Source organism: Lissotriton vulgaris, chromosome 2_1 (genome assembly GCF_964263255.1).
Source record: "Lissotriton vulgaris chromosome 2_1, aLisVul1.2, whole genome shotgun sequence".
Taxonomy (NCBI): Eukaryota; Metazoa; Chordata; class Amphibia; order Caudata; family Salamandridae; genus Lissotriton; species Lissotriton vulgaris.
Window position 1 is genome coordinate 1,664,193,704 of NC_141687.1, and position 10,684 is coordinate 1,664,204,387.

Below are 10,684 nucleotides of genomic sequence, written 5' to 3' on the forward strand. Positions count from 1 at the left end.
TGGACTGTCAGCTGGTGGGCCGCAAGTAACTTTAAAGCCCGCTATCGTAAGGTCTTAGGAGCCATGGCCCAACACTCCGAGCACGACTTCAGATCGTGGTCACACTCAACACACCAGAGACAGACGAGGTGGGGATCGGTGTCTGACATTGTGCAGGGACAGGCCCGGCACAGCTTAAACCCTGTCTTCCTCAACGATATCTTCGCCCCAATGGAAAAACATCTGGAATTTGACAAAAAGTAGAGGAAAAAAAACTGTCAAAAAGTGACAGAGGGGTAGCTCTTCCTGGATCAGCGCTTTACTGGCATAGAAAGAAAAGAATTGACGTCCGCGTGCCTGGGTGGCGAATATATAGGTACTGCGACATCATAACTGTCGCTAAAACCATCACGTGGAGCCGAATGGAGCCAACCAACGGCGCGCGCAAGGAGTATTGCTCAGCAAAAGTTTCTAGATCCAGCCTGACACCTGGGAAATTCAAAGGTAAGGAATCTGCAGCCAGAAGTCTCTATAAGATAATCTTATCTTGTCCCTTGACCAATATCTGTTTTGTTGCCCACTCCCTTAGTTGTGTAAACAAACTGGTCAATGAATTTGCCATCCCCTGCAGCACTTTGAAGAGCAAATACATCTTCACCACCAGAGACATGTTACCTTTCTGAAGGTCCAGGCCCCCCTTGTGCATCATGATTGAAGGAGGCAGAGATTTACGAGCAGCAATTGTTTACCATGCTATTTTAACAGGAAGAAGCTCTTCTTCCACACTCACAAGTCTCCTCAGACTTTGTCTCCGCACCTCAATGTTCAGTAAGGAGAAGCGGGTGACAGTGGGGATTCAGGTGTCGGACCAGAAGATGGAATAGTTGCTGCCTCAAAGTTCGCCTATTCTGGCTCACTGCTTGAAACAGGCTTCGACCTTCGATATCTTTCAGACTCCACTTTAGCAGCCGGAGTCATTTTTGGTTCAGGCAAATGTATTGGCTTCTCATCCACATAAATGAAGGAATACTGCTCTATCTCTTCTATGCTAGTTTTTAGAGCTTTTTCAGCATGTGCAATGCTGATCTCCCACTGTGCCTTCTCCCGCTGAGGTCTTAGTTTTCGCATCTTTTCTTTTTCTGACTGGTTACATGATTGCTTCGAAGCCTCACCAAGTAACTGTTCATACTGTTCATAGCCACCATATTCTCTAAACCATTTCTTATGAATCCACACCCATTCATGCTCACTGCTGAAGAATTGTACATAGTAGGGTGGCGCACATGCAAGATGGTCGTACAGTGTTGAGGCTCATGCAGCCCAGAGCATTCAATCCATAATTGTCCGTACATGTGCACGGATCAACTGCATTCGCAGAGCAATCCGTACTCCCTAGAGCAGCGGAGAGCTGATGAGAGTAACGACTAATCCCGCAAGCCAAAACAGCAGATGTAATTCCCAATGTAAGCTGTGAGCGCTGAAGAAGCGGAGCGGTTGAAGGGTGCACGGCGCATTCACGCACAACTCCAGGCCAGTGCGGGGAGTGTGAACAAGGCCGCGACCACATACAGAGTGCCGTGTGTGAGGTTCTGCGGTTCCTGCGGCTCTTGTCTGACTACGACCTGGTTGTAACATCATAAGTGAACTTTCTGGGGTCATACCTGCAAAGAAAGCTACTCACCACAAGGAGGAGAGGCACAGGAGACTGCCATATTTTGCCCCACGGCTGGAGGAGACGCCGACATTCCCCCGTCGCTACGTGACATAGAGGTGTGGCAGAGCAATTAAGGAGCACATTGCAGCACACATCGAGCCCAAGGCGCCTTATTCTGGCAAAGCCATACATGTAAGCCACAACAAGTGAGAAGGGGGAAAAATAGCCAGAGCACTGCTGAGAAGGTCCCTCCAGATACGATATACCTGCACCAGCATAGCAGACCCTCGACACTCCACACTTTAGGCGCTGCGCAGCACCAACAGACCTCAAGACCAGCTGAAGATTGTCAGGCCCTGGTAGCAGGAAAAGGCTGATACTGGATGGAATATAATGGAGATGATGTAATAGACCCCAATCCCATGGTGTCACAATGCTGCTACACAAATGAAACTACTGGTCCTGCGAAACAACTTGCCACCCTCACAGTTTGAGCTAACCGGTACCCCCCGCTGGCCCTGCTGGTACATAAAAAAAAAAAACACGTACAGAGGCAATAACAATTGAGGCAGGAGCTCCAAGATAAAAGCCCAGAGAACAGCGCGACTCGCGAGCAGTACCTCAAAGTATCTGTTTAGGCCATACAACCTGGGATAATAATAAAAAGAATATAATAACTTGCAAACAGGAGGAGGGTGATCTGCTTACCTGTTTGTTACGGGGTGCTTTCCCCATTACTAAAAAGACTACCTAATAAACCGTTGCGTGATAGGTCATAAAAAAAAGGGCAGAACCGAAGGGAAGCAATCTAAACTGCCCTTCGAGGCATGGAATACTCCACGTTTGGAACAAGACGATGGTGATCAGATTGGTGCGGATGCCCCCTGGACGGCCCAGGCGAGGATTGGAGATCTCTACTCCTTACTATGAAAAATAGTCTCCCGTCCATAGAATACAAAATTGATACCATGTCAGCATGCAGGGATACCATAGTGCATAAGATTGAAAAATACGATCACATAATCACAGAAGCGTAGAGCAGGATATCTGAACTGGAAGACAAGGCAGAAAGGAACAACTACTACAAATGGATCGACTGTTGAAAGTAACTGAAGCAAAAAATGAAGATTTGGAGTCATGCTCAAGGCACAATAATATACTAAATTTAGGAGTACCGGAGAGCACGAACATGGGGCACATGGAGGACTATATTGAACACATGCTCACTGGGGTGTTTGGTGCTTAGGTTCTCTCTCCACAACTGGTAATCAAAAGAGTGCATTGATCACTAGGGCCAAGGCACCCTATGGGTGCACCGTCCAGACATACTATTGCCAGACCCATGAATTACCAAAATAGGGACACAATTCTCTGACTTGCCAGAGAAAAAGGAAAATTGAATATGACAGCCTTATTGATCCCACTGAATGGGCCACATTAGAGAGGAGGAAAGTTGTGGGCCCCTGGCGATACCTCATAAAGAGGACCCTAATTCCACCCTAATTTGTGGTACCTTTTCAGATTAAGCAGCTCTCTTATTCTGCTTGTATTAAACGTTCATGGGGGAGGGAAATTTGTCTCCGACAAATTGGGGATGTCAGTGTAGGTTGAGGGAGGTTCAGGAAGGGATCAGAAGCAGCATATTAATCATTCTCAATTCTATAGAAAATTACTGATGGTGTTCTGCACATACCGTCATGCTACTAACAATATACATCATAATTCCCTTACGCGTGAATGACGAGACCACAGCTACCTTCTAAAATCCACCTCATGTCCTGGAATGTTCACGGGTTGAACAACCTGCACAAATGTAGGCATATTCTCGCTTACCTAGATAGGCACCAAATTCACATTGAACGCCTACAGAAGACACACCTCAGTCCCTTAACACCCCCGGCCTTTGCAACTAGATGGGCAAAGTATTGCTGCTATGCATCCTATTCCACCTACGCTAGAGGTACTGCAATTCTAATAACAAAAAACAACTGTTTGTTATTGGAGGATCTCTGCAAAACTTGCAAGGCCAGAACAGTATTATGTGGGGAAGATTACTATCCTACATGGTGAACATTGTTAATTGTTATGGTCCCAATACTGGTGACACCCAGTTCTTTACCACATTACGGGGCAAGGTGTTGGAGATTGGCTTCCCCTATGTCCTCTGGGGAGGAGACTTCAACATAGCCTTGATGCCTACGCTAGATAGATTGCATCCAGAACACCACCACTACAATGCCGCTCAAGGTCAGTTACTAGACATTATAGCAGATAACCATCTATTGGATGCTTGGAGACACCGTCACCCCACCACCCGAGAGGACACACATTATTCAGCAGTACACTCAACATGGTCCAGATTAGATTATTGGATAGTCTCTAGAGGAATGGGGCACTGGGTGGAACAAACAGAGCACCTTGCACAAATGTACTTGGTCCACTCCCCGATAAAATTGATGTTGGCCCCTCCTGGAGCTAAAACTCCATACATTTACCTACTGACATTACTAGATACTGCGTTCAGAGTAGAAATGGGGCAAGAAATACAATGATTTTTTCAGTGCAATACAGGGTCGGTTATGAACATCAACAGTATGGGAGGCCTTTAAGGTCACCATGAGAGGGTTGTGTATTTTACAAGATATCGAGAACTCACTCAAACAACTGGAACTCGAAATAAAAAATGTAGAATAAGAAGTAACATTATCTACTGATGGGGATAAAAAAGCGGCTCTTAGCGACAAAAGAACTGTATATATAGATACAGCAAAGAGAGAATGTATGTTTAGGAGCAAACACTATAGAGTACGTAACTTTGGGGAGGGGGTAAGACCAGGTAAACCCCGATTCTTCAACTATGTTACAGAAATACAAGAACCCAATGGTAGCATTTGTAGAGACACCCCCTAGCTTTTACGAATCTTCACAACATATTACTCCGCATTGTACACTAAACGGAGAAAACAACCTTTTGACCTCCCCCCGTACCTAGATTATATTGCACTGGGCTGGTTATGTGACACACAGAGAGAATTCCTGGCTGCGGCATTGGAAGCCGATGAGATACGAACGGCGATTATGCAAATGAAATCGGGACAGCCCCCGGGCTCAGATGGCCTCCCGGTCGCATTTTACAAAACGTATGCGGATATTCTAGTCTCCATTTTTAAAAAAATGTTTGAGGAAGCCAATGAGGTTGGAATATTGCCTTTATCATTGAGAAAAGCCTCAATCACCTCTTTACTCAAACCTCGCAAGCCAGCAGAACAGTGTGAGTCTTAAAGACTGCTCTCCTTAATTAACTGCGATACCAACATTTTAGCTGAAGTCTTATCTAATAGACTAAATCTCTTAATGGGGACCCTTGTACTACCCGATCAGGCCAGATTTATTCTGGGACGTCCAATGTCACATAATCTACGTACTCTTCTTGATTATAAAAGATATAGATCCTATAATAGCTTCAGTAGCAGTGTTCTTAAATGCCACAAAAGCGTTTGATTCTGTAGAGTGGGATTAACTTCTGGGAACACTCAGGCGCTTGTGAATGCCCCCTAGTTTTCTTAAATGGATTGAACTACTTTATTGCCAAACCCAAGCCACAGTTCTCCTTAATGGATCACGCGCATCACTAATCCCGATAACTTGATGTACGAGACAAGGATGCCCATTATCCCCACTCTTATTCGCGCTTGCAAATGAACCCTTAGCAGCTAAACAGAGGCAGCATCATAAATATCGGGGCCTCCAGTACCCCACCAGGCACATTCTAATATCTTTATACGCTGACGCTGTTATGCTTTACCTCAGAGATCCACAGAAAAACTTAAATCCAATCCTGCATGAACTTATTAAATTCGGGAAACATTCCGGAATACACATCAACTGGAGTAAATCACAAATATTCCCCGATATGTTTTGCAATATACGTTAGACTATCCAATAGAATGGTGTCCCAATGAAGTTAAATATTTAGGTATCAAGATTACCAGAGATAAAACTGAACTACTGTGTATTAACTATTGTGTATTAACTATTGCACAACCTTAGATACCTTGGCTGACTCCATTACACGCTGGACAGCCATGATGTTAGCCATGGCAGGGCTGAACTCCCTCATAAAAATGATGATACTACCAAAATTATTATACCTGTTTACTAACATTACCTATAACTCAGGACTATCATTTTTTTGCAGCCAAGAAAACACAGCTTTTCTGGCTAGCTTGGGGTGGTAAGCAGCCCAGAATGAAATGGGAAGTAATTACCCTCCGTTTTTCACAAGGAGAGTTTGAAGCACCCGAATTAGAATTATATTACTTCTGCGCACAGGCACACTATGCTATATATTGGTTTCACCCCTCCATACATGCAACACCTAGCAGTTGAATCGTGATATATGGACCCAGTTCCACTGAATGGAGTGATTGCGCTACACCCTAAAATCAGAGACACTGACCCCACCACAGTAGCATGCACTACGGTGGCGTTGCGAAGATTGGCAGCAATGCTTGACATGCTGATGCTATATTCACCCGACTGCTCCTTAGGTATCACTCGGATCTAAAAGTAACTTAGGAACTAGCATGTAGACAAGTATTGAATAAAGTACAAATACAGGACTGGGGGATTTATACAACCATGGTATGTTTCGAACAAAGGAGCAATTTTTCCGTGGGATGACACCCACAACAATGTACCTATTCATGTATGTCAGGCTCAGGCAAAGTTTTAGGGCTGCCACTCTAGGGTGTCCGCAGGAACCTGCAGACTCTGCCCCCTCTGCATGTGATATTACAATCGGAACTGCCTCTGCATGTATTCTCCCTTATTTATCAAAGCACACAAACATCTCGCAAATCTTGCCATTTGATGTCACGCATACATTGGGAGGAGGAGCTCGGAACAACCCTTTTAGACAAATAGTGGGAGTTCTGTTGCAGGCAGACGGGGAACAGAACTGCAAATAGCGGGCTGCGTATGAAACACACTAAGTTTCTGCACTTCTCTACTATACCCCAATCAAAATGCTAAGAGACAGAGATAGATGCGAACTGTGCGTTAGAGAAGTAGCAGATTTCCTACGTTTGGCGTAGGAATGGCTTGTCGTCAACCGATACTGGCATCAGATAATTAATGCAATGGCAGAAATGATCGGATCTCCCCTACAGGTATCACCAGTCACTGCCATTTTTTTTTATATATACAGAAGAAATAGCGCCCGCATATAAGAAATACGAAGCGCTGGGGTCGTTAGTAGCTAAACGCAGAGTTGCCTGTAGATGGCGAGCTCCTAAATTCAAGGAATGGATCCAAGATCTAATATTCTGGCAGGAACAATGGCTCACTTATGCAGAATTGCTCCCACTCTCTTCCAGGTCAAAAGATATCTGGGACCCGCTGAAAATGTATTTACTAACTACACTGTCATAAATACAAATACATGGGGCAGTAGCAGCAACCCCCACCCCATAGCACCTTGAGACCCTCACGGGTAAGTAGCACGCTTTACAAGTACTCTGATTGATTGATTGATGGGGGAAGCAAAAACAAAAGGACCAAGAGGGATGCTAGTGAGATAATTGTAAAGATCAAATATTGACATTCATATATACACCCCCTCACATGTATATGTCAAACACCGGGAAGGAACGAGTGAACTGTGAACCGAAAGCAAACGCCAGAGATAATAACATACTATGTTTCAATACTGTGATCACACCATGAAACACAAAAGCTTGTAAATGTTCTCTCAAGGTACTAGCTGGCAGTGAATTGGTATCAGTTGTCATTGTAATATGAGCATAAGTGCAGGTTATAATTGATGTAACTACGCTACTGCTATTATGTTATTTGAAATAAAATAAAAAAATTGCACATGGTATTCACGAATACCTGAGTTAATTTTGCTATGAACTTTTAAGTTTTGGATCACAGGAAACCATACATGGCCACCAATGATCTATTCCCACCTCGGACCAGACAAGATCTCCAACCTGAAACCAGACTCCAGTTTTCACTTCAACTGAAGGCATAGGTATCTCTTCTTGGGCCTCTTGCAGCTCTGGAATTTTGTGCGCCCTGTGTTCTTCTGAAGGAGCACATGCAAGCTTACTTTTTTCTTTTCACTTTTCATGTCGTCTTTTGATGTACTCAGTTGACTGCACTTCTTTTAAAAGATGCCCACATGGAGAGGATTCAAACAGTTCCTTGAATTTAAAATAGTTGTAGGTATATTGTGTTTCATTTCGGGAGAGCGAGTCGTCTTATGAATCATTGTTTGTGTAAAAAAAGATGGAGACGGAGAAGATGTCAGCAGCTGTGGGCAAGGTTTTTCAGCAAGTTTGATTTAATATTTGAATTATCAATGTGGTGATATTCAGAAGGACTAAAGTTCCTATTGGCACCATATCCATTGGACGATCCATTGGGATACTAGAATGTCTGGTATTTCACCTGATGTTCAAACACGTTGATTGCTGGTGAGTAAACATTTGTGATTGAAGGACGATCTTCTGTTGTGGGCGGTGAGTAGTTAAAGCCTTGCTGCAACCCTGTGTCATACGGTGTATATCCGCCCTCTTCACCAAGGTTATTGCTGGCATCATATGCTTCACCTTGGCGGATGTTGGCTGAGTTAATCAGTTGAGGTGGTTGCTGGAATGAGTTTCCCATGATCCCTTGCATGAAAGAGGAGAAATCAAATGTTCTGCTCCAGCATCCTTACCTTTCTCTTTCTCACAAAGGGCCTTCAGCCTGGTCGATTCTCAACCACCTGAGTGTGGCTCCAGACTGTTAAGGAGCGCTCCTCTCAGGTATTAGCACACAGATAGAGCCTCCTCCCTCTGGGGCGGTGTGCTAGGAGCACAGAGATGCAGGGGCTGGTGTTGGCTCATTTGGTAGGGTCTTCACGAAGCTGCTCTTGTCAGGCGTTGTTCCAGGGTTGGAAGCTGCAACTGTCCATGTGTAGTGCTAGAGGCACTCTTGTGGTCTGACACCTTGTGATGACCTTTGACTACCATTATTTTAATTGACTTTGGTGTGTTATTTTATCAGAGCCTGAATGTACGATGGCCTCCATATGCCTTGCTTTTCTTAAAAGTTTCTCTCTTGTAATCTTGCAGTCTTTCAGTGGGAGCTGCCACGGAGTAGGACAGCCTTGCCAAGAACAGAGCGTGTGGGATGTTCATTTGAAAGCATGAGTGGTGGAGGTGTGGAATGTACTTTTTGGTCTCGAAGTAAAGTGATGTGAGCACAAATGTGCTCGTGGTGTACATTGAGAGATGATGTATATGTGAATCTATAAGCGGTTGTGCACAAATGTGCATTGTGTTGTACATTGATGAGTATTATGAAGTTCTTGCTATTGGCTTTGACATGGTCTCATGTCATCCTGTTTTCCAACTCTGCCTTGCTTGAGTTTTTCTGCGTGCACAGCAGCGCTTGCAAGTTCTTTGGATTAATCATGTTCAAGGATTGTTTTGAGAGAGATTGTTTAAGGCTTTGTGAGGTTTGTCAAGATAAAGGTTGGAACATGTGAGATTGGAGAAGGGAACGTGGGAACTCCTTCCAGCCAGGGAATGCTTTCTTAGAAGTGGCCAGTTTCGGTAAGATTCCTCTGGCGTGGGGGAGGTTTCTCTCAAACCTTCTAGTGTGTTTTGAATGATAAAGCGGAGGGTTGTTGACTTAGAAACCGGGGAGTTTGGAATCTCAACGGGGATGGACGCGTCCACTCGGGACCCTGATTGCTGAGGCTCTTAGCCGCGGCTGTTTAATTCCCCCAGTCAGGCGTGGGCTAAGATGCAGTGTTTGCACCAGGTGAAGTATTGCGTTTTGACTAGTGCCATTGTGATGCATTGTTCCAGTGGCTGTGGTCATTTGAGGTGCTTGAGCTTTGATTATTGCCTTTGTGATGTTTGGCCAGTGGCTTTGATAATTGGAGGTGTTTTCTTTGTGATGTGAGAGTGAGTTGAGGTTCACATCCAAAGTAATCATTTGATGTATATATATATATCTTTCTGATCTCTTGCAGGACGTCCAGCATATTATTTCATATTATTTGCTGCTTGTTTATTCATGGTATTATTCATGCATTTAACTGCTGCATTTATCAAGTGTATGATTATTGCTTGCATATGAACATATATATGTCTTTGTGTATTTTAATATTGTACATTTGGCATCTGAGCATTGTGTAAAATAAAACCCCACGCCTTATTTTAAAAGAGAGAGTCCTTGCATTTTGTAAAATAAAACCTTTTCTAAAGGTGTTGTTTGTTTGATGTTAATGTCTTTTGCTTCGCCGAGTGTTGAGCCATTGTGTGGGTGCTGTACTATCTGAAAGGCGAAAGCAAGACACCATGGTTCCTTATTATCAGAATCCCGGTCAGCCATATGTTGTCTGTTTTGCATATACGCAGCCAAGGCTGCCAAGTGTAACCTGGCTGATGTATAAGCAAGTCCTGCTTGCTGTAGATGGAAGAGATAACCAATAAAGTCTTGCACTATTGGCGATAGAGGTTGGATTTGTTTATTTAGACAGTAACGTACAAATCTTTTCCATTTTGCTACTAGCTTTCTTTTGTAGTTGGTCTACATGCATGTTTGAGAATATCCATACATTCCTGTGGTAGATTAAGGTGTGCAAATTCTAGGATCTCAGGTGCCAGATCGCAAGATTGAGCGGTTTGGGATTTGGGTGCATTACTCTCGCTTGATCAGAAGTCAGATGTGGCCAAAGAGGTAACTTCTTGTGTCTTCTGATAGTAGTAGTGGGGTTGTGAACAATGCTTGACATGGCAATTAGGATTACTGTGAAGGATATTTGTGTTAGCCTTTGTATCACATATGGAATTAGTGGGGGGGGGGGGGGAATCCTAAGCAAATATCCCTGATCAGTTCATCCATAGGGCATTGCCTTTGGTTAGGGGTGTGAAAACCTATAGGTGAAATTTTGTCAGTTTGCATTGTGTTGTGTTATAAATAAGTCCCTCTCTTGGGTTCACCACAGTTTTAAGTAGCAGTATTATACTGATTTCCCACTCGTGCACT

The 10,684-nt window shown here is 44.0% G+C and overlaps 1 pseudogene; it reads right to left on the reverse strand.

Moving 5' to 3' along the window:
* Positions 1-508: 508 nt before the first annotated feature.
* Positions 509-8,329, reverse strand: LOC147733042 (histone-lysine N-methyltransferase NSD3-like; annotated as a pseudogene).
* Positions 8,330-10,684: the final 2,355 nt, after the last annotated feature.